The sequence below is a fragment of the Pelodiscus sinensis genome, chromosome 16 (genome assembly GCF_049634645.1).
Source record: "Pelodiscus sinensis isolate JC-2024 chromosome 16, ASM4963464v1, whole genome shotgun sequence".
Taxonomy (NCBI): Eukaryota; Metazoa; Chordata; order Testudines; family Trionychidae; genus Pelodiscus; species Pelodiscus sinensis.
Window position 1 is genome coordinate 27,847,009 of NC_134726.1, and position 25,330 is coordinate 27,872,338.

The 25,330-nt window shown below is 44.4% G+C and overlaps 1 protein-coding gene and 1 long non-coding RNA gene across 8 annotated transcripts in view; one reads left to right on the forward strand and one right to left on the reverse strand.

Moving 5' to 3' along the window:
• The window catches only part of MAD1L1 (mitotic arrest deficient 1 like 1), a 743,124-nt gene that overhangs the window by 71,646 nt on the left and 646,148 nt on the right, over positions 1 to 25,330 (reverse strand). The gene's annotated exons all lie outside the window — the stretch shown is intronic.
• LOC142818622 (uncharacterized) lies at positions 13,874 to 23,547 on the forward strand. Its single transcript, XR_012896178.1, has 3 exons — positions 13,874 to 14,048; positions 21,253 to 21,310; positions 23,228 to 23,547. It is a non-coding gene; the product is annotated as an uncharacterized LOC142818622 (long non-coding RNA).

The following is a 25,330-nucleotide window of genomic DNA, read 5'->3' on the forward strand; positions in this document are numbered from 1 at the left end:
GCTGTCCAATGGGAATGATTTTCTGTTACTAATGGGCCAGATTTGGCCTGATGACCTACAGCCGAAAAGCTCTAGTCTCTATTAGAGTCATAGGATTGGAAAGGATCTCAAGAAGTCATCAAGTCCAGTCCCTTGCACACATGGCATGATCAAGAACCATCTTGACTGCCCCTGACAGGTGTTTGTGTAACCGGCTCTTACCAATCTCCCATGATGGAGATTCCACAATCTCCCTAAGCAATTTATTCCAGTGCTTAACCACCCTGACAGGCAATTTTTCCTGCTGTCCAGCCTAAACTTCCCTTGCTGCAATTTAAGCTCATTGCTTCTTGACCTATTGTAAGAGGTTAAGGAAAATAATTTTTCTCCCTCCTCCTTGTAACAACATTTTAGGTACTATAAAGCTGTTATGTCCACTCTCAGTCTTTTCTTTTCCATACTAAACAAACTCAGTTCTTTCAATCTTCCCTTATAGGTCATGTTTTCTAGACTTTTAATTATTTTTGTTGCTCTTCTCTGGAATTTTTTCAATTTGTCCACATCTTTCCTAAAATATGGTGCCCAGCAGTAGACACAATACTCTAGCTGAAGCTTAATCAGTGTAGAATAAAACAGAAATATTTATTGTTTCTTATTTACAACATTCTAGCTAATACTCCCCAGAATGATGGTTGCTTTTTTGCATCGGTGTTACATTGTTGACTCTCATTTAGCTTGCAGTCCACTTAGAATCATAAGCTCTACTATTCCCTGACCACTTTCAAACAAGCTGCCTTCTGCTTCCAAATTCTCAACCAGTTCCTCCTCTTGTTTCTTTCTCCCCATTGCATATTTCTGCAACAGCTTCTCCCCTTGTATCTTTCTCCATCTTCTGAAATAAAAAATTGTCTCCAATACATTCCAAGAACTTGTTGGATAATCTGTGCCCTGCAGTGTTATTTTCCCAACAGACATCTGGATAGCTGAAGTCCTCCATCACCATCAAGTTCTATGCTATAGATGATTTTGTTGTTTTAAAAAAGCCTCATTTGCCTCTTTTTTCCAGGTTAGATGGTGTGTAGTAGACCCCTAACATGACATCACTCGTATTTTTTACCTCTTTTATACTTACCCAAAGACTTTCAACAAGTCTGTCCCCTATTTCCATCTCAACTTCAGTCCAAGTGTACAGGCAGTCCCCGAGTTACGCGGATCCGACTTATGTTGGATCCGCAGTTACGAACGGGGTTTGCTGCCCGTCTCCCTGGTCTGCTGGAGACCAGCAGACCAGGGAGACGGGAAGCAAAGCCTCTGAGGACGCTGGCAGCGGGACAGCCACAGCGCGTCTGGGCTGTCCGCTGCCTGCGTGCTCCGCGGCTTTGCTCCACATCTCCCCAGACCAGGGAGACGGGGAGCAAAGCCGGGGAGCACGCAGGCAGCGGACAGCCCAGACACGCCGCGGCTGTCCCGCTGCCGGCGTCGTCAGAGGCTTTGCTCCCCGTCTCCCTGCTCTGCTGGTCTCCAGCAGAGCAGGGAGACGGGGAGCAAAGCTGCGGAGCACGCAGGCAGCGGACAGCCCAGACGCGCCACGGCTGTCCGCTGCCAGCGTGCTCCGCGACTTTGCTCCACTTTGCTCCCCGTCTCCCTGGTCTGCTGGTCTCCAGCAGACCAGGGAGACGCGGAGGACCCGGGCGGCGGGACCGTGGTGCGTCTTGGTCCCCCGCCCGCGTCTCCCTGGTCTGCTGGGGGGGGGGAGGGAGCGCAGCTAATACGCCCCCTCCCCCCAGCAGTCCATGCTTTTCCACGGACGCCTGTGGTAGAGCAGCTGGGGCGCTGCCGGTTGGTCCTGCAGCGCCGCTCTGGGCGCTACTGGACCAACCCGGCAGCACCCCAGCAGTTCTGCCCTAGGCTTCCTGATTCAGCCGCTGCTGGTCAGTTTCAGCAGCGGCTGAATCAGGACGCCTGGGGCAGAGCAGCTGGGGTGCTGGTGGATTGGTCCAGTAGCGCCGAGGAGCGGCGCTACTGGAGCAACCCAGCAGCACCCCAGCTGCTTTGCCCCAGTCGTCCCCAAGTCAGCCGCTGCTGAAACTGACCAGCGCTGACTACAGGAAGAGCGAGGCAGAGTTGCTCTGCCCCGGGCTTCCTGGAATCAGCCGCTGATCAGTTTCAGCAGCAGCTGACTTGGGGACGCCTGGGGTTCTTAAGTTGAACCTGTATGTAAGTTGGAACTGGCGTCCAGATTCAGCCTGTTGAAACTGATCAGAGGCTGATTCCAGGAAGCCCGGGGCAGAGCAACTCTGCCTCGCTCTTCCTGTAGTCAGCCGCTGGTCAGTTTCAGCAGCGACTGAATCTGGACGCCAGTTCCAACTTACATACAGATTCAACTTAAGAACAAACCTACAGTCTCTATCTTGTATGTAACCCGGGGACTGCCTGTATACATTATTACTATACAAGGCAATACATCTACCCTTTTCCCCCTGTCTATCCTTCCTGAGCAAGATGTACCCTTCTATACCAATATTCTGGTCATGCTTATTGTCCCACCAACTCTCCATGATGCCAGCTACATTACAGTTACGTTTATTTACTAGAATTTTCAATTGTTTCTGTTTATTTCCAATAGTTATCGCATTAGTATATAGACTTCTAAGATATTGATTTGTTCTTCCCCACGCTTAGTCCTACAGTCATGCTAACAACAGTGAGAGTTTGTGGTTTTACCCTTAACTTTAGAATGGTTGTTTTTGGATTTCCTGGAAGTGGATTGGTATTCAATAAAGAACTCCCCCTCATCACCACTCTGTGGGTTTCTCTTGCCCCTCTAGTACTCTCTCAAAGGGTACTTTGGAAACAAACAAACCTAGAGACAACAAGATATATATTCCTATGTGATCACCTTTTAAAGTGACTGGTTTAACAAAACTGCCATTTATAAATACAGGTGCAAAAAGGCACAACCTTACAGGTGCAGAAGGTCAACTTTAACTCCACTCCCAACAACATAGCCACAGCTCTACAAACGGATCCAGGATGCTCAGTGTAAAAGCAGGAGGCAATTAAAGAAAGCCATGTTTCCCAGAGAGGCCTTTAGGAAATAGCATCGGGAAGGGAGAGAAATCAGCTCTTAAGAGTTTGTTCCCACCAGTCTTGCTCTGTACTCTGGACATAAATTTTGTTATATTAATGAGTCACAGTGGTCACATAACCTGCCATTCCATCACTTCTTGCTTTCTAATGGCTCCTGTTGGAGTTCTAATCTCAGTAAATGCTGGAGGAGCCTCTCAAATGGCCATGCTTTACTACTGTCAGTCTGTCATTGATGCCTCATGCCAAAGCGGCACAAGGGAACGATCTCTTACTTCAGAGATCAAAGTTCCACATTAATGATCAGGAGCTGCTGCTCGCCCTGAGTACAGACAAGCTGAGAAACTTGCTCGCTCTCCAGTCAGAAGTCTCATGTATTTATGGGAGCAACTGTTAATCCAGTCGATGGCTCGGTTATCACTATTATTTATTTGCTGTTTAACACCCAAATTGCAATGCATGCTTGAGAAAATGTGAGAGAGGCAGAATCTCTTCCCAGAAGAGCTTTCTGTCTGGGAACAGACAAAATGCATAAAGGGAGACCAGGACAAAGGGCTGAGGGCAGTGGCTGGTAGAATGGGCATGCACAGATAAAGCACTCCATTCGTCTCCTCTGCGCTGTACTATTACTAGGCTGTAGTGGTATTTTAAACAGCTTATGACATACTCTTAAAAAGTGTCATGATGTGGGTGATTTGTTTTTTGTGGGATGAGCTACAGAAGGGGAAGAGGAGGTGGTTGGGAGGTTAAGGAGAGAAATTAGAATGGGGGATAAGAAAGGAGTGGGGCAATCTGAGACTTCATCATCTGAAGAAGTGGGTTGTGCCAATGAAAGCTCATGATACCATCGACATGTATTCTTAGTCTCTAAGGTGCTGCAGGACCAAATGTTGAGTTTTAAGTTTTTTCAGGGACGGACTAACATGGCTCTGAGCCTTACAAATGTTTGACTACCCACAACCATGTCCAAACATCACAATAAAAGATTTTGGAGTTGCAAAATGGACCTTTGGCCCTTGTATGTTGGCCTCACTCAGCCTGACACAACGCACTTTAGACTAGCTGATCTAACTATGCTAGCAGAGAGCTCTAAGCTACTGGAGGCAGTGTCCTAATCTTTCTTTTTCCTGAATCATAAAAATAAATGGTAGTCAGACAGCTACTAAGAAGATAGCATTCCCAGGAGGCAAGGGTCCTGGATTTTGATCATTTACTCCCTGCACTCTGCAGGTACAAGGACCAGACTTTGAAGATATATATTGCTTTTCACTTGCTGATTGCAAAGAACTTTAAAAAGACAAGCAAGCATCTGTATCTCCTTTAGATATGGGGCAATTTTATTATTTGTATTCTACAGTCGCCTTTGAGGCACAGATACTTTATATCAAGTAACTTGCCCAAGTTACACAGCAAGTCAGGAACAGAATTTAGGTCTAATCTCTGGAGTTCCCACAATTAGGTTTTATTTATATGGGTGGTGCACATTTGCAGATGCATTGGTGCATGACAAATTTTATTCCACACATGGATAGAAAAAATCTGTACATGGTTGGGGAGGTTTAGAGGGAACATTGCCTATAACTCTCAGGCAACCTCAAATATCCCAAAAGGACACTGTCAGGATGAACACTTGAATGTTCACATAACTGGTTCAAGTACAATGGAGTCCGGATTAACCGACACCCGGTAATCCGACACTCTGCTTATCCGACCCTGCAGCTCCCGAGGACTTTGTCCTGGTAGCAGCAGCAGCAGCAGCAGCAGCAGCAGCAGCAGCAGCAGCAGCAGCAGCTTTTCCTAGAGAGCAAGGGAACAGCTGATGCTGCTCCTGCCGGGGACGTCCCCCGCAGGAGCGGCATCAGCTGTTCTTTTGCTCTCTTGGAGCAGCTGCTGCCTTTCCTACCTGGAAGCGTCCCAGCAGGAGCGGCAGCAGCTGCTCCTAGAGAGCCACAGAACAGCTGATGCTGCTCTGCCGAGGACACTTCGTCCCAGCAGGAGCGGCATCAGCTGTTCCGTTGTTCTCTACAGTAGAGTCCGTATCATCCGACATATTTGGTAATCTGACCATGTGTCGGTCCCGTTTAGGTTGGATGCTAGGGACTCTACTGTAAATATAATACTTGTGTGTACAAAACAGTGTCTGAACTGGGAGAGCCAAATTCTGATGGATGGCAAGAACCATGTATTTGGGTTAAGAACCTCAAAAAAGATATTTTGGCCTTAGAGAGAGTTCAGAAAAGGGCACTAAAATGATTAGGGATTTGGAACGGGTCTCATATGAATACAGATTAAAGCAACTGGGACTTTTCAGTTTAGAAAAGAGGAGACTGAGGGGGCGATATGTTAGAGGTATATAAAATCATGAGCGGTGTGGAGAGGGCGGATAAAGAAAAGTTATTTAATAGTTCCCATAATAGGAGAACTAGAGGACACCAAATTAAATTAATGGGTAGCAGGTTTAAAACTAATAAAATAAAGTTCTTCTTCACAAAGCATGTAGTCAACCCTGTGGAACTCCTTGCCAGAGGAGACTGTGAAGGCTAGGACTATAACAGAGTTTAAAGAGAAGCTAGATACATTCATGGAGGTTAGGTCCATAAAAGGCTATTAGCCAGGGGATAGAAATGGTGTCCCTGGCCTCTGAAGGATGGCAGGAGACAAATCACTTGATCATTGTCTTCGGTCCACCCTCTCTAGGGCACCTGGTGCTGGCCACTGTTGGCAGACAGGCTTCTGGGCTAGATGGACCTTTGGTCTTTCCCAGTACGGCCGTTCTTATGTTCTTATATTCTAAGTTTATTGTCAGCATTACAGGCCACATGCAGCTCTGTTTAGTTTTTGGCTATGGTCCAAGTCTGCCTGTTAAAAATAATTTTTTGCACATCAAAGGCCTTGCTGTTGCAAGGTCAAAGCTGAGACTATCTAGAAAAGGTAGGGATGAGCCATCAAGTCATCCCAACAGGCTAGAAGACAAAATAATTGTGATAGTGCAGGCTTGCATTTTAGTGGGTGGGCTCATGAAGAGGATCAATAAATCACCAGACTAAGGTCTTTTTACCGGTGACCCTGGGACATTCTTGGCTTGGAAGACAGCTCTTTTCAATGTTAATGCACTGACTTCCTGTTGGACGCCTTCCCAGGGCTCAGCAGCTACATCTTCCACACATTAGGGAATTGGGTAGCAGGAACCGAGTTGAGTTTGCCTGCGGTGGAATTCTGTTCCACAGCCGTTGCAATGAAGTTAGAAGCTGTGCTGCTGAAACAGCCCAAGGCTATCAGGAGTGTGCCTGTGGATTTACTCTCTGTGAAACACAGAATCAGGCCTCAGGAGCACAGGGGACTTTAAAGCCATCAACAGGAGTGTGACCTCATCCAGGGAAAGTGGTCTCTGTATCAAGATTAATTAGTCTGGAGGGGAAGCCATCTGCTGGTAAAAGGTTACATGCTTGGCCTGTTACGCTACTTCCTCCTGTCCTCTCCCTCTCACCATTCTGCCTTCAGCCCTCTCTTCTTTGCTGGACTAGTTTCAGCCAATTAGTAGGTATTAGATGCTACTGCCTAATGGCATCTGCTTCTGTAGCTTCCTATTTTCTGTGACAGTCATTAAATCCTTGTTCACTGCTGATTCTCATTCACTTGTTCAAGGCCCAAATAGCTAATAACCACAGCCTCCTCCACTGGACTCTGCTTGGAATGCAATTGAATTCCAAACTTCCCGCTCCTTTCTGCCCTTGATATGTCTACTCACTGCAGCACCAGCTGATGCAGAGTTCTTCAATGTAAACTAATGATCCATAGATCACCTCCTTAGCTTTGGGACTATTTGGATATTATCTACTAATGCTGCTTCACTCCCACCGTTTTGTCCACTGCTCATGGATGGAAGGAGGCTGAAGAGGAGAGGAGGAGTCTCTCTCTTTCTTCAGAGGAGAAAAAGAGAAGTCAACTTACTGATAACATTGTACTGCTTAAGAACATCAAAACGACCATATTGGGTCAAACCAAAGTTCCATCTTCCAACAGTGACCAATGCTAGATGCCTCAAAGAGAATGAACAGAAGAGGTAAACATCAAGTGATCCATTCACATATTCTGACAAACAGAGGCTAGCGACACCATCACTGTCCATCCTGCCTAATAGTCATATCCTTCTCTGAAGTTACCTAATCCTTTTTTGAACCCTGTCATAATTTTGGCCGTCACAACATCCTCTGGCAAGGAGTTCCACAGGCTGATTGTGTACTGTATGGAAAATATTTCCTTTTGTTTGCTTTAAACCTACTGCCTATTCTTTGGTGACCCCTAATTCTTGTATTATGAGAAGGAGTAAATTACACTACTTTATTTATTTTCTGCAAACCAGTCATGATTTTATAGACTTCAATCATATACCCCTCTTAGCTGTCTGTTTTCTAAGATGAAAAGTCCCAATTTTATTAATCTCTCCACATATCGAAGCTATTTCATACCCGTAATGACTTTCGTTATCCTTTTCTGAACAATTTCCAATTTCCTTTTCCAATTCCAATATATCTTTTTTGAGATGGGGCGACCACATTTGCATGCACTATTCAAGATGTGGGCATAGCATGCCTTATATAAAGGCAATACGATATTTTCTGTCTTATTATCTATCTCTTTCTTAATGATTACCAACATTTTGTTCATTTTTTTCATCGTTGCTGCATATGGAGAGGATGTTTTCAGAGAACTGTCCACAATGACCCCAAGATCTCTTCTCGGGTTGTAACAGATAATTTAGACCCCATAATTTTGCATGTTTAGTTGGAATTATATTTTACAATGTGCATTACTTTGCATTTATTAATATTAAATTTCATCTGCCATTTTGTTGTCCAGTCACCCACTTTTGTGAGCTTCCATTCTCAATCATTAAAGACTATACTACTCTGCACATCTCAGGTAGAGAACCAAAGGCCTATTATCCTTGGATCCATATATCATCTCTGTAGCTTTGGGATTATTTGGATATCATCTTTGCTACTTGGGCTCATTTCTACTCTAGCTTGGTGGGTTAGGAAAGAGAGGTTGGGAGAACAGTTCTCCCTACTGATTCTGCAGCTCCGAGGCCTATTTTTTCCTTATTCCACATCAGTTCTTCATTGTCTCCACTCATTTCTTCTCAGAGGGAAGCTCCGTATTAGCCTGTGTTCTCACTGGTAACGTAAGAGTAAGACTTGGTGCTTTTCCCCAGATATGCATACACACCTGAGCTGAAGTGAGTGGGACACAGTAGTAAGTAGAAGTGTCGGTAATTACAGAGAAATTGCAATAATGTAAGGTGAAAGAATGCAGAGTATCTAATTCCAGTCTGCACAAACTATGTGAAGGAGTCAAGACCAGAGGAAACTTCCTTTTCTATTTGGAGGTAGCCTGCATCTTTCAGCTCAAATAAGATGATTTCCTGGAAGAAAACAAAATCCTGTAGTTTGCAGAAACAAAATTTGCTCATAAGGACCAGTTGTTCCAGGAAAAGTAACTCCATGCCTCAGTGTAAAGACCATTTAAATACTGCACCACATTTCCCCATAGTTTCTGTACATCACACTTATGTGCAACCCCATATGCTTAACCTGGCAGTGAGACCGCACTGTCATTTTCACTGAGCTAATGGGAGCCAGCAATGTTACCTGCCTCTTGGAGGACGGCAGTCTTACCTAAACCAATATTTGCCTAATAAAAGGTCAGCCTGTTAGACAGCATCTATTTGCAAAATTAAGAGCCTCTCTCCGGCAGCTAAATGCTTGCTTTGGATTTGGAATTACTGTAATTAAAGTTACATTGTGCTCAGATTGGTGCCAATCACTGCAGAGCTCCAGACACGACCTGCCGTTCCCAGCACCAGGCGGCTGGGCGTCCCACTCCATTAGCTCTGGGGAATTAGCTGTCATTAACGAAGAGATGCACACTCCTTCGTGTTGTCAAACCGCAATCAAGCAGGTCGCAGGTGAAGAATAAATACTTTCAGAACAAGCCCAATTACACCATTTACATTTCATTACAGAACCTGTTTAAATCCACTGATGGGCTCCCGAGTTCTTCTGCCTAATAAACAGCATTTCAGAGGAATTAATAGGCCCTGCAAAACATGCTAATTACACTCTTTTGCATTGCATTTGCAATATTGATTTTTAAAGTTGCCACTTCCCCCTTCCTTTTCCACAGCTTTAACTTTCAGGAAAATGCATCTCAAACCAGTTTAATTACTGGAGAGTTTGGAAGTTAATGCACATCATTTGTCAGAGGTGAGCCGTGGTGAAAGCAGAGACACTGTGAGGGACTTCATCCCCTTTACTTGCATGAGCTCCTTGAGACGACTACTAGAAACAACTGCTGAATAGCAATTACAGATGGAGAACAGGCTTCAGCAGAGACTTTACCATAGCAACCAAGCCTAGCTGGACCTGCTCCCCAAAGATGCCTCCTGCTCACAGAGACCATAGCAGCGGAACGGGTACGACAACAGTATAACCACAGCAATCTCATTTTGATTTGAAACTGAAGCTATTTGATGCTTTCCTGGGCACTGAGCTGTTGAAAAACAAAAAAGTTTATTTTCAAATTGTGAGCTTCAACTAAACCATCAGTGCTGGGAGACTCACAAGACTAAAGCAAATTGGAAGCACTTGTTAAAAACATACAGGCTGGCTGTTTCTTCACTCTGACGCTTCCTTTTTGCCCACTAGATTTATGGCCTATTCTCTCAGCAATTCCTGGATTCTAATCTCCTCCTCTTTAATCCCAATTCCCCATTCAGCAGCAGTCCTCTCCAAACTCTGACACACTGTTATTCTGCCTGCCTTTGCCTACCAAAGTGGCTGAGTGACTGCTCAAGATCAGAAGAAATGATGCAATTATGGACAGCAGAACTTGCAAGCTCTTTAAACAGTGCTCAAAGTAAGAGAGGAAGCCTTCCACTGTTTCTTTCTTGCTTTGCAAAGAGTTGAGAGGGAAGGAAAAGTCAATGGAGGCCACTCTTATATCTTCACACAGCTAACACACAGACCTGCCATGGTGCTGGAGAAAAGAGATCTCACTCAGGGATTTAGGCTTTGTCTTCACTTACCAGGAGTTTGACACTGCAGAGATCACTCCTCTGGGGGTCGATTTAGCAGGTCTAGTAAGGACACACTAAATTGAAGGCATCAACTCTGGTTCCACGGAGTTGTGAGGAGTAAGGGAAGTTGATGGGAGAATTTCTTCCATCGAACCTCTGCAGTAGGGATGCTATGGTAAGTAAAACTAAGGCACATTGACTCCAGCTACGCTGTTCGCTACTGTAAACCTGGCCAAGATAGACATGTCTGGATGGGCTAAATAGTAGTGACAGATAACATGCATGGGAGGGGGATCATTCAGGAAACAATTATATTGTCTGGCAAAATTATATATAAAAACAGAAAAGTCTACTGTCAATAAAAGTAAATGGACTATGGATTCCTTTTCCTTCCTCCTCTTCCTGCTTCCTATGTTAACCTTCTCCAACAGATAACATAGACCCCTGGAGGAATAGAAAAAAGAGCATAGTCCAATTTAAGCCAATCTAAGTAACAATCAAGAGTGACAATGAGTAACTCATACTGTCACAATTGTTGTTTCTTTCTTTTGGCTCAGCCAGAATAAAAAGGTGGGAAAATAACTGAGAATCAGGCTTCCATTTATACTGCAGTGCTCAAGTGAAAAATGGAATAGTCCCTTCCAAAACATGCAAGGTGAAGGATAGTAGCAAAACGTGACCAAGAATTTCACTTCTTACATATCTACTCTATGTGAATGTTTATGCAGGAGTGAGCTATTTTGTACAAGTCAGAATCTTTTGTGCTAGCTCAGTCATCCATGTAATCCTCAACCAGAAATCCAAATCAGATGTTTCCAGCTGCGTCAGATAACCTACAGTACTCACTGGACTTACAGCTGCTGTAAGAAGCTTTATGCTATGAAGGGTCTGGTGATTTCCTGATTTGCTTCTTACAAGATTCAAGGAGGCTTCTCCAGTGACCCTCTGCCTTTTCTTTGCCACTTTTAACTGGAACATCTGGGATGTGGGAGGCAGCTGTGTTGAACTCACACGCAGTAGGCATCCAAGAAGAGTGGCTGGCACCCGGCATATTTTAATAATAATAATGATCACGTGCATGGGGCTTTTCATCCCAAATGATCTTAGAGCAATGTACAAACTTAAAGTGATGTACAAAGAGCACAGTGGGATCACTTCACCCACATAAGCATCAAGCTGGGTTAATTAGTTCCTGTCTGTAAAGCTCTTTGAAATACCACAGATATTATTTACCATACAGCCCCTACTCGACAGCATACATCAACATTAAAACAGTTTATAACAGGAAGACAAGCTTACCATCAATGTCCAGATGAACATATAGGTGGAATTTAGGCAGGCAGAATGCAATTACATTAAAATTGGGTGCAATGCTAACGAAGCCAGACTCTACTGAGCTTGTGAGATCAGAGAAGACCACAGTCCAAGGAGAAATCATTTTTAACTGGAACAGATAAAGCTGTCTCCAATGTTTATATTACATGAAAAAAAGAAAACAAATGAAAAGAAAAAGTCACATAATTGACCCTCAGCCCTTTCCCTTTTTAATTACCCAGGGAAAATAACACACGGCTGCCATGTTTGCTGCAAGGTCAGAATGAGGAGTACAGATAGGTAATTTTTTGCCATTGGCTACCTGGATTAACGTTTTCAAACAGATGTGCAGTTTGAAAGCACTTAAAAAAATAATGACTCATATTTTCAACACACTATTTTCCCTGGGCATTGAGCCAGTGTGTAGTGTAGACTGAGGAATGTTGCTATTTAAAGAGTTATCTTGAAGTGTAAAGTTCAATACTGAACACAACTCATTACAATCCCCTCTGCTGGGATCAGGAGCTACTGACAGTGCTCTTCAGAACCTCCTGCCCCCAGTCAATCTGCAATGAGGTAGCCCAGTGATGTGCTTCCAACAATTGTTTCCTTTCTAGCTTCCCCTGGTGGAATAAGAACAGAAACTTCAAACCTTCTCTATCACCAAAGGACCAGGAGCCATTTATACTCGAGTAACCTTTCCTGTCTGTTGCTGTCACGGAAGAGGCGGTTATGCTAGGAAATTGAGAGAAAGGAGGAAACAGCGCAACAGTGACAGTAGTTAAGTCTTGTACAGAAGTCAGCACCATTCCATGCAAAGCCACCTCTCTCACAATTCCTAACTAAAGATGGTACTCTGAGAACATTGTCTCCTGGGGCTCTTGCTAGGAGAGGAAGAGATATGAGCACCCCCTTACCGAAAGCTTATATGCCATTAGCTGCTGTGACACGTGGGATGAAGGGAGTCCTTTTAATTCCTGTCAGACCTAGGACTCAGAGCGCTAGGGACTTAAGCAGGCAGGAATTGCTCCAAAGCCAGCCTGCAGTCATAGACCATTCTGGCTGGGAGAGGTTGGTGGCACTGAGATCTTACAATATTTTGCACTTGCTTCTGCAGCATTTCAGGAGTCACTTCATTTGGGAGTAGAGAGGAGGACAATTGTGATCTTACTCTAAGGAACACTGGGGTCATAGGAACACTGGGGTCATGAGTTATCTGTCAACCCCATGGGACCTCGTGTATTGAGGTACTATGAACTCTTCAAAACAGCATGCTGTGGTCTTTTGCATTTCAATAGACTTGAGTAGTGTGGCAAGGGCCCAAGCCACCACTGGGCAGGCCTCTCACTCCTAACCCCAGAGTTTGGGTTTTGCAGCAGGTCTCTGTGGTAGGGTGTCCGGCCATGCCTCCTCAGACTCCCTCCCTAGCTGCCTTTACCTAACGCTGTTACAGAGTGTTCTCTCGAACTTCTTCCTCTCTCTCTCTCCACCAACTCCCTTCTGTCCTCTCACACACCTCCCCAGCTTCCAACTGCTGAGGCTTTTAAAGGCCCTCAGCCAGCCAGCAGAGAAGTCAGCTGGCCCCAATCTGCTTGAGCCAGCTCCCTCCCAGCTGCATCTAATTGGCCTGCAGTTCTCTGCTTCTACTTACGTTTTTTTTACCCTTTTGGGCTGCCTTTTTCCCTCTCTGCAGCAGCTCGCTGGCCTGACCCCGCCACAGTAGTACCATAAATTAGCACATATAACCTGTGCACAAGTATACAGTGTTGTCTTCAAGCCGTCATTGTCAAGTCTCAAGTCGAGTCTCGAGTCCCTAAAGTCACTTTTGAGTCAAGTCCCAAGTCGAGTCTCAAGTCTTAATTTAAAAAATGTCAAATCACTTTTGTACAAGCCATCAATATTGGCATTTTTGGACATTTTTTTCACCAAGTTGATTTAACAAAATTAACAAGTCTCAAGTAGAGTCTCAAGTCCAAACAATGAACCCGAGTCGAGTCACCTAGGCGACTTAAGTCGGACTTGAGTTCAAGTCGTAGGACTCAAATCAACAACTCTGCGAGTATTACCCCCACCTGTGTATAACCCACGGTTTTCCCTGATTGAGTAAAAAAAGTCTTGTATACCCTGCATAATAGTGAATCAATGAGATTGCAAGACATGTGCCAACCTGCTGGCATCTGCCCACATTTCCAAAGTCCAGAGAGGCACAGGAAGCCACGAGTGGTGCAGCACTGCATGAGGAGAGCCCTTTCCTGGGGCAGGCCAGTGAGCATGTGTGGTGAGGAGTGGAGAAAAAGGAGGGTCAAACAGAAAAAGGGAGAGAGAAAATCAAGGGATGGAAGGCAAGAGGCAAATAGGAGGGCTGATGGAGAGGAAGACAGCCTAAGGGTGAATGTTGCAGATGGCACTCAAGGGCATATCACATCTAATGGGGTCTGGCACTCTACAGGCAAAAGGTGGCCATTGTGCTGTCACAATGATGGCTCATACATGTTCTGGTTGTTATCCATCCTGGCTGCAGACTGCCACTGGAACACTCCTGAGACTGGAGAACCATCCATCCTACATTTCCCCTCATGCTTCTACAGTGGTATGTTCAGTCTAGAAATAAATCTGCCCTTTCCTGTGGTCCAAATGTGCTACCAAATGCCCTACAAGATCATTTATTCTACCAAGTCCCTCAGCTGTGGCTGAGGAAGGCCTAAAGTATGTCTACACTGCAGCTAGGTGTGTGCTTCTCAGCTCAGGCAGAGAGATGCATTAGCTCTTCTTGAGTGAACACATTAAAAAAAATAGCATAGCTGGGGATGGTACCAATGGCAGCTCACACTAGCTTCCTGAGTATAAACCTGCCCAGAGTCCCAACGTATGTACTTAGGTGGCTAGCTTGAGTCACTGCCTGCAATCTCCCTGGTTACACTCTTATTTTTAGTGTGTTAGCTTGAGCGGAGCCAACGTTTGTTTGTCTGCCTGAGCTGGGAAGCACACTGCTAAACTGCAATGGAGCTGTACCCTTAAAAGCTACAATTAATCCATATGATTAAGCCTGCATGACAGATTCCAAAATGAACTAAGGAGAATAATCTTGTGCTATACACATGGCCTAAGTTTAGTTGTTCAGCTCCTTCCCCAAAGACCAAACTAACCTACAGGAATCTCTTCACAATTCATTTTCATTAACTTGTACTGCCTTAAGGATTAGAGATCTGTGCCAAAACTAGCCGCTGGATAGTAATGGAGGGCACGGGGCTCCGCTGCCGTGATGAGAGGCCAGTGTCTGGCAGGCAATGAGAAAGCGTCCACTAAGGAAGAGGTAGCATTAGTTCACATGTACCAGTGGAACCAAATACCAAATGTCCCCACTTGTATGCAACATGCATTTGACAGCGACAGCAAGCATTTCCAATGTGCTCTATTATTCAAGTAGTAAAGACAGTGGGCACAAGTCCCGAAGGCTGTCACAACTTTTCCCACAGGAGAATAGCAGCAGCAGCAGGAGTCACCATATGGGATGGGACATGACGCAACTTCCCCTTAGTCTTTATTATTAGTCCTGCTCAGTCAGAATCAGCCTGAACTCTCTGCCCATCTGCTGACCGCTCAGAACACGAACCACAGAATCAAAAACTGTTCACTACAAGCTGGTGGGACCAGGTGCACATAGGGCGAGAGTGGGATTCAGTTTCCCTGTGTGTGAGGTCCTAGGCTTCTCATACGCTGCTCTAAACCAGAGCACTTCAGCTCTGCCCTAAAGGGAGTACCCCTCTAGCAACATGAAGGCAAAGGCAAAGGTTTTGTTACAGTCTCTGATTACTAATCAGTCTGAAATACACATCAGCTGAAGCAGAGATGTATTTATTTATTCTGAAGTAAACATCTTGACTTTGGGTAGAGAGTTTGAAAGGCTGACTCCTCACAAGGTTCTTCCACACAATATGGGGACTGCATGCACAGAGCAGTCTCATTTCAAAGGGAGGTATCCTCACTTCCAGTAGCCTATGAAAATCTCTACTTTAGTTTACTCTTGCAAGGGCTGGGAGGAGGTGGGAATGGAGCCAGTCCATGCAAAGTCACATTGCCTGTAGCCCAATGCTGGCAGAAACATCTCAGGCTAGGCACTGGCTATGCCTTGAGATGAGACTACTTATTGCATCTGCTGCTCCCTCCTCCTGTTCCTTGCTGCTCAGATGGGAAAGGAGGGTGGAAGTATTAGGCCGTCATCAGTCCCACAGTTACCTACATGGGGCCAGCACACAGAATGAAAAGGAACTATCTAGCAGACAGGAGGAAGGGGCAAAACTGGGGACATTCCTGTTGACAAATAGCCAGAAGCCATATGTGATTTATATATGTGATGCATTTTGTCAGGCCTTGGTGACTTACAGACATCTAATTTGTCTAAGTAATTTTTAACTTGTTCTTTTTTTAATTTTATCTTCTAAACCTACCCCATTTCCACTAGCATTCACTATGTTAGGCATTCCTTCATCAGACTTCTTGGTGAAGACCGAACCAAAGAAGGCATTAAGCACCTCTGCCATTTCCAAGTTTCCTGTTATTGTTTCTCCCGCTTCACTAAGCAATGGGCCTACCCTATCCTTGGTCTTCCTCTTGCTTCTAATATAGTTACAGAATTTCTTATTGTTACCATTTATGTCTCTAGCTAGTTTGAGCTCATTTTGTGCCTTTGCCTCTCTAATCTGCGTACCTGCATTGTTTGCTTGTCTGCCCAGTTTAGGTACAGACATCTCCTGGTGAGTTGGCTGGCAGAAAGTTATTTCTTTTTCCTTCCTTCCTTCTCTTTCTCTCTCTTTTCAACTTCGAGGGCAAGGAGCTTCTCTTCGAAGTGGGACACTGACTGACAGATGATGTGGTACCATTGAGATCAGCTGGTGATTTGCTCCTTTCAACTTGTGATGTCTAAATCAATTTTCTTGAGATACGCTTTCCCTATGTTTTGTAGCATTTTCTCTGACCTCCACGGGATCTCTGACCCTGTGTGAGCTGAGAGTAGGAGACTTGTTTTGGGAGGCGAGAGTCTGGCATCTACTACAATATCCAGCCCAGTGGAGTTGATGCATGAAGGAATGATCCTAGGGAGTAGTGTAGTAGGAATAGCTGCCAAAGCCACAGCTAAAAGAGAAATGACAGCTCTTAATCCCAGAATTTGGCTGCTGCTTAAGAATTCACATCTGATTCCTTTCCTCTCCTGGAGTGTCCCTGGTGGAATCATCAAAGCTAGGTTTCTATGTGCATGAAAGGCACCAGACTGATAGTTCTGGAGACATAAGTCCACAGGAAAGGTACAAGGAGCAATCAAAACTTCCCTACGATGAATCAATGGTGTGCATCACTCTGTCCTTAACTGACCAGCAAGGTCAGTCTCCATGGCCTGTTCAGATCCTTACCCTCTCTGCTTAGAACACCACTGACGGTGCTTATTCATGCTCTGGTGTTATTAGATTCTGATATAAACATGCAAAAACGTAACTACGTTTACAGGTTTGCATCAAATTGTGTACAAAGAGGGTCAAGTGAGCTATAGAAAGCTGATAATTTGCTAAATCTGTTTATACTGTTAGTATGCATATATTATTTTTTGTATTTGAAGCTATGAGAACTTGCTCCATAGTTGTATTTCAAATATTTGCTTCTGAGAGGTATCAACAGGCTTCACCCACCTATTCTGAAAGGGTTGCTCTCAAATGAATAGCAGTACCTTAAGCGATGCCAATCCACACCTGAGGAACTTTGCTGTGAACATTCAGACCAGCATGTAAGCAATAGCTGCTAAGGATGACTCATGCATGAACAGGTGACTTGCTCAGGTGACAACTCCATTTTGGGAGGCAGAATGATAGAATACTAGAACTGGAAGGGACCTTGAGAGGTCATCAGTTCCAGTCTCCTGTCCTCATGACAGGACCAAGCACTATCTAGATTATCTCGGATAGATGTCTGTCTAACCTGCTCTTAAATATCTCCAGTGATGGAGATTCCACAACCTTCCTAGGCAATTTATTCCAGTGTTTAACCACCCTGACACGAAGCTTTTCCTAATGTCCAACATAAACTTCCCTTGCTGGAATTTAAGTCCATTGCTTCTTGTCCTATTATCAGAGCTCAAGAACAATTTTTCTCCCTCCTCCTTGTAACTCCCTTTTAGGTACTAGAAAACTGCTATCATGTCCCCCCTCAATCTTCTCTTTTCTAAACAAAACAAACCCAATTCTTTCAGCCTTCCTCATAAGTCATGTTTTCTAGACCTTTAATCTTTCACACAAGGAGAACAAAAGAATTCCCTCCACATGGGCAAGGAATCAGAGGCAGCAGCATGGGGTGCCAGGAGGGAGCTGGTTTGCGATGGGAGCCAGTTTAAAAACCAACTCCCCTATGGAACGGCTTCCTGCCACCTTGTGCTGCTGCCTTTGATTCCTGGGGGTGGGGAGGTCTGAGCTCCCAGACCCAGCCTGAGCTGGAACTGAGCCAGGCTACCTGCCCGCCTGGCTCCTAATACACTTTAAATGCAGAGCCGCAGTGGGGGAAGATCCCAGACTTGGCGCAAGCCAGGACTGAGCCAGGTTGCTGGCCAGCCTGCTAAAAAATGTACTTGGGGGGGGGGGGGGGGAGAATGTGTATAATCTATAGCATTAACCTATAAACTATTACAGCCCTAATTAGCACAGCATGCGCCTGTGGGTAAGATATGAGGTACAAATTGATATGGGAATGTGGCTGGTCCCTTGGGATGGGAAGAACCAGTTTGGATTTGGTGAGATTAGTTTTTATAACCTCTTATCTGTTTAAGGTGTGTTACTGGTTGTGGCACAGGAGAAGCTGGGGTGTCTACGGGATTGCTTGTGTGACTTCTTGCTGGCCACCATGAAAAAAAGGTGCTTTTTGTGACTGGTTTGGCGTGCCTTATAGAGGCCAGTTTTGGGCTATAAGTAGCCCTGTTTCTAAGCAATTTACCCTGATTTGACCTCTCAGCAGTGCCCCCAGAAACCTGTTATATTACACAAGCCAAATGCGTTGGCCCTTTCTCAGCAATTCATCTGCTCAGTGACTGCCCATGTGAGCCAGCTCCTCCCTCGTCAATCTAGCAATCCCTTTTGCAGGAGCGAGCTGGGGAAAAAGCAAAGGAGAAGCAGATGACACAAATACAGACGTGGGTTTGTGACCTCAGAGGAAACAAAAAGAGAAACTGATCAAAAATCTTTAATTTTGTAAAGCAATAACAAGCCAGATCAAGATGCAGCCCCAACACTGCACAGCAGGGTCAGTGGGCTCTCCAAAGAGAAAGAAGTGGCCGAGCACACAGAGCTCTGATGTTAACTAAGGGGGTCTGCCTGCAATGGCCAATGTCCCTGGGATTGGTGGGCTGCCTGGTTGCTGTCCTTTGCTGAGCAGTTCTTTATATAGGTATTTACATTTGCTTGGGCTGTAGAAAGCAGTTCCAAACTCTCCAAAGGAAAAATGACTTGTGACCACCAGGACACTGTGCACTGCAGGCTACTCTGCTACCTTTACACTGTGCAGAATCGACAGACTGTGCCGCCTGTGTGCAAGGGGAGCCTACTGATTTGACAGCCGACATCGGGTTGCTGAACTGGAGACAATTCCTTCATTGATCTGCACTGAATCTGGGAAAAGTCAGTCCCTAGCCCCATCAATACTGCTGGTATAAAGGTTTATTGCTGGCTTAGTTATTTAGCTTTTAATGGCATATATCATAAAATCCCAGTGCAGATGGATGCATAAGCCTTTGTGGTAAAATCTCTGTCCCACACCCCTTTCTTTTCCCCCTGGAGAAATCACTTCGGTATTGGATACAATACCGGTGAAAAGAACCACCTAAACCTGGAAAATGCATCTTTTTAGCAACACAAGCAAGGTCATCAAAACCCTCCAATGGGTACTTTCAATATTAATATCACCACTACTGAGCAGAGTTTGAACCTCTTGGTAACCACGGGCTCCCTAGAGAAATGTCTTCCACAAACTTTGATGTGAGCTAATTAAGTTTGCACAGCTAATAAGGGCTGCCTGCTTGTCACAACATAGCCTCAGAATCTATGAATTTGGAGAGTGTTAGTACAGATGTGGTAATAGCTCTTTTATCTTGAATCACTTGCTGTACACTCCAGAACCCCCCTGATATTTGGATATAACTTCACCAGCTAGTGTATTTGGCAAGAGGAAAAATTCTCTAGGCTCCAAATTTTAAGGCAGAACCTGAAATAGCCCTGTACTGGCTGGCATTGCTCTCCAAACTTACTCTCATTGTGGGAACATTACCTCGTTCTGTTGTCCTGTACTGAGGCAACAGATCTGGGAGGTCATAGTGGATCACAAGCTAAATATGAGTTAACAGTGCAACTAAGGTTCAAATAAAATCAAATAAAACTGAACACTCCTGCCCTGACTTGAGGCCCCTTTCTCTTCATCCCTTCTCCCTCAGTCGTTCGCTCTTCCCCATCATCACTCACTCATTTTCCCCAGGGTGGGGCAGAGGATTCGCATGTGTGAGGGAGGGAGGGTGGGCTCTGGTTCGGGGTGGGGCTCAGAGGCGGGGCTGGCGAGTAAGGATGTCAAAGTGTAATGATGTACATGGTTAATAAGCAGGTTACATGCAGCCCTCCCTCCCCCTATGCTGCTAGAATACTATGTTCAGTTTTGGTATCCACAATTCAAGGATGTTGATAAACTAGAGAGGGATATAAACTCAAGGAACTCATTCTATTTAGTATCAGAGGGGTAGCCGTGTTAGTCTGAATCTGCAAAAGTGGCGAGGAGTCCTGTGGCACCTTATAGACTATCCGAAGTGTTGGAGCATACGCTTTTGGGGTCTTTGCCATAGGACTCCTCACCGCTTTTGCATTCTATTTAGCTTAACAAAGAGAAGGTTAAGTGTTGACTTGATCAGAACCTACAACTACTTTCAGAAGAAACATATATTTGACAATGGGCTCTTCAATCTAGCAGACAAAGGTAAAATAAGAGCCAGTGGCTAGAAGTTGAAACTAGACAAATTCACATTGGTAGAAATTCACATTACCCAACACTGTGAAACTGTTTCATCATACAGTTTTCACAGCAAAATGACTGACCAAGTATTATTATTTTATCAACTACAATTGGTTAATAACACAGTAAAAGCATCCTGACTATGAATAACTTAGATGGGTTAATTATGAAAACACACTTTGTTATAATATCATGTGCTGCAAAAGGCCGCAGGAGACACATTACAGAGCCACTTGTGGCTCAGAAGCCACAGTTGGAGTATCACTGCTCTAGTTCCAATGGGATTATTTCAGATGAGTTTATTATTATGCAGGTGATTAGATTACATGATCACAATGGTCCCTTTAGGCCTTAGAATCTATGAACTGATGGGTGAGTTTTCTCTCAAATATGATCCTGTGAAGACCATCCCTGGAATAAAACATCTCCGGGGGAAAAGCAAGAGTGAAATTTTTAGTTTGTGTATTTGGTGCTTCACTACCAAAGTGATTAACACATTACAAGTAGAGGAGAAGATACAATTTCCGTCTGCTATTTCTGCAGAAACATCAAGTAATGATCCGTGCAAAATACAAGGCGCAAAGGAGAGCCATATCAGAAAAAATTCATTCTTTCCAGGGATCAATAAGTGTTTAGCAGCAGGCATTGGCTTCACCCTTGGAGAAGATTCACTGTAATACCACCTTACTTCACACAATTTATTGGAGAGAGATATTGTCAAGATAAAAATAATATATTTAGAAAAACTGTATTTCTCTGTATTACAGCTGCCACCTTAGATACAAATGAAAGAAGCTGAAACATCTAGTTTTCTCTTCACTATTGGTAAGGACTGTTTACTTCCTACATTGCAATCTGTTTAGGCACTGAACTCAGTCTAGCACAGGGGTGGGTAATAATTTTTGTTGGGGGGCCACTCCAAGAATTTGGTAAATGGTCAAGGGCCGCACTCTTCCATGATACTAATGGAGGAGGTGTGGGGTCTGGAATAAAGGTTGGGAGCAGAAAGGGTAAGGGACTGTGCAGCAGGAGGGAGTGTGGGGTATGGGAGGGAGTTTGGGTGAAGGAGGCAGTTGTGGCCTGGGGGACTGGACTGGGGTGCAGGGGTTTTGGATGTGACCTAGGACAGGAAGGGGTTGTGACCTAGGGCAGGGGACTGAGATACAGGAGGTGGTGCAGGGATTTGGGTTGTGACCTAAGGCAGGGGATTTGGGGGTGCAGGAGTTTGAGTTGTTACGTAGGGCAGGAGGGGATTGTGATCTTTATAAAATTATAATGGAGATTGCCTATCTCCCAGAACTGGAAGGGACCTTGAAAGGTCATTGAGTCCAGTCCCCTGCCTTCACAGCAGGACCAAGTACCATCCCTGACAAATTTTTGCCCCAAATCCTTAAATGGCCTCTGCAAGGATTGAACTCACAACCCTTGGTTTAGCAGGCCAATGCTCAAACCACTGAACTATCCCTCCCCCCTGTGGCAGGGAATTGGGGTACTGGACATGGCAGGGGATATGGGGTCAGGGGATTGGAGAAGGGAGGGGCTGCAGTGCCAGAAGCAGGCTCTGGGCAGGAGACTTACCTGGTGACTCCCAGCCAGCAGCCCAGTATGTTACACAGGCTGCACGGCCATGTCCGTGTGTAAATAACTATGAGTGGGAGGGGGTGTGTTGCTTCGTGGCTGGCCAGAAACCGGCCAATGGGATTGTGCTGGGGACTGGGGCAGCACCTGAAGCCTTCCCCCTCCTCCCTTCCTGGCTCACAGTTCTGAATGAGAAACAGCCCGGCATCTTCTGAGCAGTGTGGGTGGGGCGGGGCAAGTAGGGAGCCTGCCTGGGTCCCTCTCTGCGTCCATGGACCTAGCCTGTAGGCCATATTTTGCCCAGGCCAGATCTAGCAGGAACTAGACTGGCCAGTTTCACTTTCAATCTCAGCTTTCCTTTTTCAGTTCCCAATGCTACATTGAGACTTCTAGCATTGCAGCAATTTTTTAAATTCCACCTATGCCAGCCCCTTCCCCTCCTCACATATACCAAACATTTAAACCTCACTCCTCCCACTTTTTTGATTACATAAGAGAAACCCTCCCAAAAACATCTGTATTCCTGTTATGTTTGTTTTCCTATGCTCCCCTCTTTATAAAACCCATACATTTAAAAGGCTGGGGGAGAGGAAGGTTAGGGAGAAGTTAGTGAGTTAGCCTGGACCATGTGATACTAAGGTTTCACCATAGACCTGCCTGTGTGATCTTGGACAAGTCACTTAGCCTCCCATCTGTAACATGGGGATAACTGCATTTCCTTACCCCCACAGAAGTGTTGTGAGATTAAATAAAGACTGTGAATGCTCAGATCTTATAGTAAAGGGGGGAGGGGGTATGATTGATAGCTGTGGGACAAACTTAACAGGCGCTCCTCTACTCAGGGCTGAGGTCTGCTCCACGGTGAAGCAACTCGGCTAAACACGTCCTATAGCTGGATTCAGAAAACCAATCTGATCCTTTTCCTTACCCTTTGCAGTCTCCCCTTTCTTTACCCTCAATGAACTTTTTTATAATAACTGAGAAAGTTTACAAGCCTAAATTTAATCATGGGCTCACCTAAATTATCATCATTAATCTCATAACCACTGATGGGTAATTTAATTAAGGTGCATTTGTAATGAATTACAATAATCAATTAGCACCATCACTTCTAACATGAGCTGAGGGGAGTCCATAAAGCAGCACTGTTGATCTTAATTACAGACATACTACGGAAACCTCCACATAGCTCGCTTCCAAGTCTTTTACTGCTGAGTTTATAGAGACAAAAACATCACCATTGTAGACTTTACATACTGGGCTTCTGTAAACATCACTATCTAAATTACCAACAAGCAAGGAACTACTATCAGTACTGGGAAACAGGACCTTTTGATGGAGCAGGTGTCAAATACAAATGCTTCAGAGCAGAAGTAACCAGGAAAATACAGATTCATACATGAGTCATTTGTCTTATTTTATCTTCTCCAAAAGCTTGTAATGCTTTCTAATGACTGAGAATATATGACACAATGTAATCTAGCAAGCAGACCAAAGACCAACGATTACTAAGAACATTCAATGGTTGGCAAATGGATAGCAGTTTGCATTGCAGCCCCTAAATTTAGCCCCATAATGCAATGCCAGTCATTACTACAGGAAATATTTGCTGTCAGTTAGCTCCTGACTGTTGTTCTGTTATTAGATAGATGACAATATGCAAAATAGTGAAGCTAACCGTGCTTATTTCAGACAATAGCTTTTTAAGTTTAAACTTGTGAAATGAGAAACAACCTATGCTGCAAGTCTTAATTCAAACTAAACTTTCAGAGGTTAATGGCACAGTCTTGTTTAATACACAGATCTTTTACCTCAGAAAGTGTGGTCACATTTTAGCTCTGGTAGCAAGTGTAAAGCAGTTTTGTGGTCTCTGAAGTACATTTTCCCATCCCAAAATTGCTAAATCAGCTGGCAACACTAAGCACAATAGGAAAATTTTCTGTTTAGGTAAGGCCCAAGGGTAAGGGGGGAGGGACAGAGACGTGATTTGCAGATCAGAACTGAGGTTGGCGTTTTTAGCGTGCCTGTCACCATGGTGGCTACATCATAAATAGACATCACACACATATGGAATTCACCATTAAATCATGCAACAACTAAGTATGACAGAGGAAGAGAAAGTGGCTAATAGCTTTTCAAAATAGGGTGCTAAGGGGGAGCTTAACAATTTAGAATAATAAGCCATACTCAAGTGCCAGTAGAGGTAGTGGAGAAAATTATTAAAGAAATATATAAAGCTTCTAAAGAACTATAATACAATCAGGAAAACCCAGCATGGGTTTGGGTAAAGGTTAATTGTGCCTCTGTAATCTGTTAGAATACTTTTGAAGAGTTAACAAAACAGCGGATAAAGGAAAACTGCTGGAGACACTTTATTTAGATTTTCAAAAAGCTTTTTTGATAAAGTGCTTCCAAAGAGGTTATTAAGAAAATTTAGTAATCACAGAGAAGGAGGTAAAATCCTGTTGTGGATTAAAAAAGGGGTAACAATAGGAAACACGGAGCAAGAATAAAAGGCTAGTACCCCAGTGTGATTTGAGGTTTCGAGAGGTGCATTCAGATATCAGCACTAAGACTGGTGGTGTCCCGTATAACTTTAATTGCTCATATAGAGGGGCTCAGCAGCAAAAACGGCTACCAGTTGGTGTTCCCTGTAAGCTGCGCACTCATACAGCCACTCAGGAGAGATTCAAATGCCTCCCAGCTGATTAGCAGAGCGCCCACTTCTAGGATTTTTGTTTCCACTTGTGATGCACATTTGCACAAGCCTCAGTTCATATAACAATCTATTTTTTGCACATGGATGGAAAAAAATCTGCATGAAGATGGAAAAGATTAGAGGGAACATTGTTACCAGTGCTAAATCTTTTCGGTTAGTCAAGGTCAGGAAGGATTGTGCGGAACCACAGAATTCCTACACTAAATTAGTAAAATGGGTATCATGATAGCAGGTTGAATTCAACCCAAGTAAGTGCAAAATAATGGAGGAGGAAGTTACTGTCATGGCTCCTTCCACACTCTGGCATGATAAATGCAGAAGTGGGGGCCAGCAAGTGTACCCCAAAGCCTTATTTACCAGGCTTTGGTATAAAACTTCCCCCCAAATCTTAAAAAAGCCTAGATCTTGGGAATAAAACTTCTGCTGCCACCACCCAAATGTTGCTAAAGAAACCAGGGGAAAGATCATTTGGGAAATCTTACCCTTAAAATAAAAATCAGAGCACACAATTAACCAATGCCAGGTTAATAAAAAGAAAAGAAAGAACT